Genomic DNA, 8,255 nt, shown 5'->3' with positions numbered 1-8,255 from the left:
TTAATTCATCCAACTTGGTAACACATCAGCGACTTCACACTGGGGAGCGGCCATTCACCTGCTCCGTGTGTAGGAAGGGATTTGTTAATTCATCCAACCTACTGAGACACCAGCAAGTTCACACTAAGGAGAAGCCATTTACCTGCTCCACGTGTGGGAAAGGATTCAGCAGTACATCCTACCTGCAGAAACACCAGCGAGATCACAAGTAATTAGAGCAGCACGGTAGCATAGTGGTTAGCACAATTTCTTCACAGCTCCAGGGTCCCAGGTTTGATTCCCAGCTTGGGTCACTCTCTGTGCGGAGTCTGCACGTTCTCCCCGTGTGTGCGTGGGTTTCCTCTGGGTGCTCCGGTTTCCTCCCACAGTCCAAAGATGTGCAGGTTAGGTGGATTGGCTATGCTAAATTGCCCTTAGTGTCCAAAATTGCCCTTCGTGTTGGGTGGGGTTACTGGGTTATGGGGATAGGGTGGAGGTGTGGGCCTGGATGGCCTTTCCAGGAGCCGGTGTGCACTAGATGGGCCGAATGGCCTTCTTCTGCATTGTAAATTCTATGAATTACAGGGGTTGGATTCTGCTGATTTTTGCTGTTCTTGATCACATCCAGGACAGAACCATGTTCGTTCTGACAGTTGGTGAAGTTGGGGTCAGAAGGTTTCTCTGTGGACTGGCCAGTCTTCCAATGTTCACTCCAGTGGGCTGATACTCTTTTTCAGCGACAGCACATTTCCACTGAAATGATCCACAGAAGCAGATGTGATACATTAATTTTATTCTGGATAGTACGCAGGAATTAAGAGCAGAAGTAGGCAATTTGGCCCGTCAACTTGCTCCGTTATTCAATCAGAACACGGCTGATCTGTTCCTGGTCTCAAATCCACCTCCCCACATGTTCCCCATATCCCTTAATCCATTCTTAAAATCAGGAATATATTTTCTTGAAACCATTTAATGACTCAGATTCCACTGCACTCTGGGGCGGGAGTTCCACAAATTCACCACCCTCTGCAAGAAGTAGTTCCTCCTCATCTCAGTTCTATATCTACCGCCTCTCGACCTATATCCGTGATCTCTTATTCTAGATTACCCCACAAGGGGAACATTTGGTCTATGTTTACTTTATCAATCCCATTTAGTATTTTATATACCTCGATCAGTTCCCCTCACATCCTTCTAAACTCCAGCGAGTATAAGTCCAAACTGTTTGATCTCTCCTCGTACGTCAACCCTTTGATTTCTGGAATCAATCTGGTGAGCCTCCTCTGAACTGTCTCCAAGGCCACCACATCCTTCCTTAAATCAGGAGAACAAAACTGGATACAATACTCCAGATGTGGTCTCACCAGCACCCTATACAATTGCAACAACACTTCTCTACTTGAAAATGAAATGAAAATCGCTTATTGTCGCGAGTAGGCTTCAATGAAGTTACTGTGAAAAGCCCCTAGTCGCCACATTCCGGCCCCTGTTCAGGGAGGCTGGTACGGGAATCGAACCGTACTGCTGGCCTGCTTGGTCTGCTTTAAAAGCCAGCGATTTAGCCCAGTGAGCTAAACCAGCCCCTACTTTTATACTCCAGTCCTTTTGCAATAAACACCAAAGTTCCATTTGCCTTTTTACTTGCATGCTGTACCTGCATACCGACTTTCTGCGATTTATGAACAAAGGCACCCAGATCCCTCCGTCCAATGCATCTTGAATCTGATTTCCATTTAGATAATTTACCTTTCTATTTTTTCAGCCTAAGTGGATAACCTCACACTTATCTACATTAAACTCCATTTGCCAAATTCTGCCCCAATCTCCTAAACTATCTATATCTGTCTGTAAATCTTTTATCTCCTCTTCACTGTCTGCTTTCCCACTTATTCTAGTGTCATCTGCAAATTTTGCTGTGTTACACTCTCTCCCCGCTTGCAGATCATTTATATAGATTGTAAACAGTTGAGGTCTGAGGACTGAACCCTGTGGCACCTCGCTAGTTACAGTTCACCAGCTAGAGAAGGACCCATTTACCCCAACCTCTGCTTTCTGTCAGACAGCCAATCCTCAGTCCAATCAAATACTCTACCCCGAGATAAATAGTCCTTTTCCCACCACAACGGTATCTTGTCTTGTGTTTTATCCATCCTCGATCCGAGTGTTGGTCGCACTCGGGACAATTTTTCTCCACTGATTTCTCCGCTGCTGTTCCTGCCTGTCCCATTGAGAGGTCAGTCCATATTCTGATATTATCCACCATGGCCATCTTGGGCATTCCTTGTACACAGTTTCTAGATGTTTAGCCTGGCATTACCTCTTTTTCCAAACACTCCCTATTCACAACACATGTCCAAAACACGTGAGCTTCCTGATATCACTGCCTCAAACAAATTCCTCTGAACACCAGCTATCTCGAGCATACGTTCATTTGTCCACTTTGCCGTCCGTGACACACGGAATATCCGTCTGAGTCCTTTCATTTCAAACACTTTTATTGGAGCCTCGTCCGGCTTCTTGATGCTGCAGCTTTCACAGCCGCACATTGTCACCGGCCACACAAGGGCTTTCAGAAGATGAACGTTCAATGTAACCGCAGTCACATAGAAAACAGAGAGTTGGAATAAATGGGTCCTTTTCAGAGTGGAAAGATGTAACTGGTGGAGTATCGCAGGGATCAGTTCTTGGTGCAATTGTTCAATATTTCCATTAATGACCTGGACGAAGGAGGTTTCCAAATCTGGACTGCAGTTTAATGTAAAGTGTTAAATTCTTTAATTTAAGATATTCAATTTAATTGGGCTCAAAACCAGGCCCTGTCAGGTTATCACAATGGAAACTGCCTTATCTGATCACAGCGACTGGGTTTCTTCAATAGAAACTAGTCTAGCATCAGTAGTAGAAATTAATAACAGTCTAAGGGTAAAGTTGAGTGACTTTAAAAATCGTTCGCAAAGGCAAAACGGTTATTGTTCAGTTCTATAATTTTAAGAAGGTGGACCAGGTCCTTCACCACTGGGAGCACCGGGAAGGCCTCTCCGTTTGGTTACAGCAGGACCTGAGTGCGGACCTGGCGAAGAAAAGGGCAGCCTTTAACAGGGTGAAATCCGTTTGCTATAAACGTTTCTCCAGTTTGGCTTGATCTATCCAGCCCGCCTCATGTGTGTCCGTCGGGAAAAAGGATCAATTCTTCAACTCTCCTGAAGAGCAAGCTAATTCGTTCAGAATCCCAATTTGAACTCTGTTTGATTCTTCTTCTTATTGGAGTTATTCTGCGTTGCGACGTTCGGGAGTTCTTTCTGTGCTTGTCTGGATATATTAGAGTTAGGGGCTGGTTTAGCACACTGGGCTAAATCACTGGCTTTTAAAGCAGACCAAGGCAGGCCAGCAGCACAGTTCAATTCTCGTACCAGTCTCCCCGAACAGGCGCCGGAATGTGGCGATTAGGGGCTTTTCACAGTAACTTCATTTGATTTTCATTTCATATACTGTGTTTGTCTGTATATATCAGAGTTACTGTGTTTTGAGGTTCAGGAGTTTTGCATTGTATAAAATTTAGGGTATGAAGTTATTGTTGGGTTTTACACGTGTTGTACTTTTTCTTCTTCGCACTCTGGTTGCATTGTAAATTATATCAGTGTAAGAGTTTTTCTTTGAGTCTATGGTTGAGTGGAGGGCCTCCCAGCTCAGGATGAGGTTAGCTGATGGGAGGGACGGCGAGGGGCTGATGGGAGGGACGGCGAGGTGCTGACTGCGAGGTGCTGATGGGAGGGACGGCGAGGTGCTGACTGCGAGGTGCTGATGGGAGGGACGGCGAGGCGCTGATGGGAGGGACGGCGAGGTGCTGACTGCGAGGTGCTGATGGGAGGGACGGCGAGGCGCTGATGGGAGGGAAGGCGAGGCGCTGATGGGAGGGACGGCGAGGTGCTGATGGGAGGGTCGGCGAGGCGCTGACGGGAGGGTCGGCGAGGCGCTGACGGGAGGGACGGCGAGGTGCTGACGCCGAGGCACTGATGGGAGGGACGGCGAGGTGCTGATGGGAGGGACGGCGAGGTGCTGATGGGAGGGACGGCGAGGTGCTGATGGGAGGGACGGCGAGGCGCTGAAGGGAGGGACGGCGAGGTGCTGACGGGAGGGACGGCGAGGTGCTGACGGGAGGGACGGCGAGGCGCTGACGGGAGGGACGACGAGGCGCTGACGGGAGGGATGGCGAGGTGCTGATGGGAGGGACGGCGAGGTGCTGATGGTGAGGCGCTGACGGGAGGGACGGCGAGGCGCTGACGGGAGGGACGGCGAGGCGCTGACGGGAGGGACGGCGAGGGGCTGATGGGAGGGACGGCGAGGCGCTGACGGGAGGGATGGCGAGGTGCTGACGGGAGGGACGGCGAGGCGCTGACGGGAGGGATGGCGAGGTGCTGACGGGAGGGACGGCGAGGTGCTGATGGGAGGGACGGCGAGGTGCTGACGGGAGGGACGGCGAGGTGCTGACGGGAGGGATGGCGAGGGGCTGACGGGAGGGATGGCGAGGTGCTGATGGGAGGGACGGCGAGGTGCTGACGGGAGGGACGGCGAGGTGCTGACGGGAGGGACGGCGAGGTGCTGACGGGAGGGACGGCGAGGTGCTGACGGGAGGGACGGCGAGGGGCTGACGGGAGGGACGGCGAGGCGCTGACGGGAGGGACGGCGAGGTGCTGATGGGAGGGACGGCGAGGCGCTGACGGCGAGGGAGGGACGGCGAGGAGCTGATGGGAGGGACGGCGAGGTGCTGCAGCTCCTCGTTCCAAACACCGTGTGAATAGGAGCTCAGAATATTGTTGTGGTCGGATTATGTTATGTAGAGATTTAGAGATAAGGGATTGTTGGGAAATATTACTGATGGGTATTGTTGGGTTAGGGAGGGATGGGGAGGGTGTTAGTTGTTTGATGGTGTCACTACTCTGTCTGTCTGGTCACTGGGCCGGGCTTGGTTAACGTCCTGGATGGATCTCCTCACCTTTGGCTTGTCAAGATCCCTTGCTTGATATTCTTCAGAAGTTGTGGCTGACCCGGGTGTAGGAATTAATGGGAGATCTCCACTTGGCCTTGTAACCTGGAATGTTTGGGGTAAATGGTCCAGTGAAGCAGGCTGGGGTTTCTGCTCATCTCAACGGTCTAAACTCGGGTGTCGTATTCTACAGGTAACCCATCTGTGTGTGAAGGACCAGATAAGGCATCGCAGATATTGGGTGGGACAAGTCTTTCATTCCGTCTATAACGGTCGGGCTGGAAGCACAGCAATACTGATCCATAAATAGGACAATATACCCCCTTTCGGATTATGGACGATCCCAATGGTCGCTATATTATTGTCTGTGGGTCACTGGAAAACACTCCGGTTATTTTCGTAAACATTTCTGCTCCCAACTGGGATGATCCGAATTTTGTAAACTCTTTGGTGAACCTCCTCCCTGACTTATATTCGCATCGGATGATTCTAGGAGGTGACCTGAACTGGGCCTTGGACTCGAAATTGGACCGTTCCATGTCTAAATCTCTGAGCCCATCTGGGATGTCCAGGGCACTGTCCTCATTTATGGGATGGATGGGTGGGGGTTGGGAGGGGTCGGGGCAACCATGGCCTTTTCTGCATCCAAACAGGAAAGAATTTTCCTTCTTTTTCTCATGTTGACCGTGTCTATTCCCGAATTGTTGTTTTGATTGTTAAGTCCCTCCTCCTTGAGTGGTGACAGCCGAATACTCGGCGATTGTCATCTCTGATCATGCCCCTCATTTTGTTGATTTTCGTTTTGATTTTGCTCCTTCCAAACATCCACCTTGGAGACTAGACGCTACTTTGATGTCTGATGATAAATTTTGTGGGCATTTGTCTGCTGCCATAGCAGACTTTATTAACCTCAACAAAACAGAGTCAATATCTCCTTTGACACTCTGGGAAACCCTAAAGGCCGTTATAAGGGGGGAGATTATCTCATATCAGGCTCACATCATGAAAACGGAGAGAGTGGAACGACAAAGGCTGGTGGACTCCATCTTGAAAGTTGACCGTCAATACTCACTTGCCCCAACACCAGATCGACTGATCCACAGACCAAATTTACAGCTCCAATTTGAATTGATATCTACGGATAAGGCCTACATCAGTTACGGCGTTCCAGGGCACCGAGTGTGAACATGGGGAGGAGGCAGGTTGCCTTCCTGCACATCAACTCGAGGCAGACTGCCTCTCAAGAAACCCCTTTGGTTTGGAACAAGGAAGGTAACTTGGTTTCAGCTCCTCTCCAGGTCAATGCGGCTTTCAGCTCGTATTACCATGAGCTGTCTGAGTCAGAGCTTCTCCAAACACTTCAGGTTTGAAGAGTTTTCTAGATGGTCTGCACATCCCGACCATAGACGAAAGCAGGAGTCGGGAATTGGACTCCCCGTTATTCCCAGGAGAAACACTGAAATGTATTGGTGGCTGCAATCTGGCAGAAGGGACCCAGCAGAGTGTGGGTCAAACCGACCCATTTCACTTCTTAACACAGATGTTAACCTGCTGGCTCAGGTCCTGGCTTCCCAAATGGAGCCCAGTGTCCCAGTTGTAGTGTCTGAGGATCGGACAGGCTTTATTAAAGGGTGACGTGTGTCTGCCAATGTCCGACACTTCTCTTAAACATTGTCCTTTTCGCCGCCGCTGCTCTGGAACCTGAAGTCATCGTATCTTTGGATGCAGAGAAAGTATTGGATAGGGTGGAATGGAACTACCTCGGGAATATTTAGTTTTGGCCCTAACTGTACCTCTTGCCCCTAAAGCCAACATCTGTACAAATACGGTATCTTTATAATACTTTCCATGAGGCAGAACAATAGACAGAGCTGTTGCCTTTCCCCGCTGCTCTTTGCATTTGCTATTGAATCTCTGTTGATAGGGTTGAGGTCATCTGGGTATCACTCTATGCCGATGATCTACTTCTGTATATTTCAGTCCCTCTGCAGATAACATAATGAGGATACTTGCAACATTCAGCACCATGCTATCTACTGGGTTTCCTTTTTTTGATAGGATATAATAGATTTTACGGGTGGCCCTAGAACCTGGCCCCCTGGCAGCAATATTTGGAGTCTCGGACTTACCGACTCCATTCGGGGGTTGGGGCCGATGTTCTCACCTTTGCTTCTTTGATAGGAGGTGAATATTTCTCAGTTAGAGATCTCCCACTCCACCTAAAGCATCCGCATGGTTGGAGAATATGATATCGTTCTGATATCTGGAGAAGACCAAATATACCATTCGGGGCTCAGAGGGGAGGTTCTACCAGAGGTGGCTGCCATTCATGTCAATCTTTAAAGAACTGGACACGGTTAGGGTAAAATGGGGATAGTTTGATTGTTGTTATAAAGACCTATGTATATGACTTTTCTGAATCTTTACCTATATATTCTGCATACTTGTCTGTTGATATTGTTGTTATTGTTCATCTTTGGAAATTCAATAAATATATTTTTCAAAAACGAAGTACTTTGCATCTGTGTTCACCAGGGAGAAGGACATGATGGATGTTGAGGTCAGGGATAGGTGTGTGAACTCTCTTGAGAACGTTAATATATCAAAGGAGGAAGTGTTGAGTTTCCTAAATTGCATTAAGGTAGACATCCGGGGCCGGATGGGATCTATCCCAGGTTACTGCGGGAGGCAAGGGGAGAAATAGCTGGGACCTTAACAGATATTTTCACATCCTCTTTGACCACAGGAAAGGTTCCAGAGGACTGGAGAATCGCCACTGTTGTTCCCTTGTTCAAGAAAGGAAGCAGGGATGATCCAGCAAATTATAGGTTGGAGAGCCTGAAATCAGTTGTGGGGAAGCTTTTGGAAAAGATACTCGGGGACAAAATATGTGCACATTTGGAGGAAAATGGACTAATTAGTAACAGGCAGCATGGTTTTGTACGGGGAACATCACGTCTCCCTAATTTGATTAAGTTTATTGAAGAGGTGACGAAGAATATGAATGGAGTGGCTGTGGATGTAGTTTATATGGACTTTAGTAAGGCATTTGACAAGGCTACATGGCAGACTGGTACAAAAACTAAAATCACATGACATTCGGGGTGGGCTGGCTGGATGGATACAGAACTGGCTTGGTTATAGAAGACAGAGTCGCAGTGGAAGGGTGTTTTTCAGAATGGAGATCTGTAGCTAGTGGTGTTCCACAGGGATCAGTGCTGGGTCCTCTGTTCTTCGTAGTGTATATAAATGATCTGGAGGAAAATGTGGGTGGTCTGATTAGTAAGTTTGC

Source organism: Scyliorhinus canicula, unplaced genomic scaffold (genome assembly GCF_902713615.1).
Source record: "Scyliorhinus canicula unplaced genomic scaffold, sScyCan1.1, whole genome shotgun sequence".
NCBI lineage: Eukaryota > Metazoa > Chordata > Chondrichthyes > Carcharhiniformes > Scyliorhinidae > Scyliorhinus > Scyliorhinus canicula.
The sequence above is the reverse complement of the archived record's forward strand: the minus strand, read 5'-3'. Positions refer to the sequence as shown.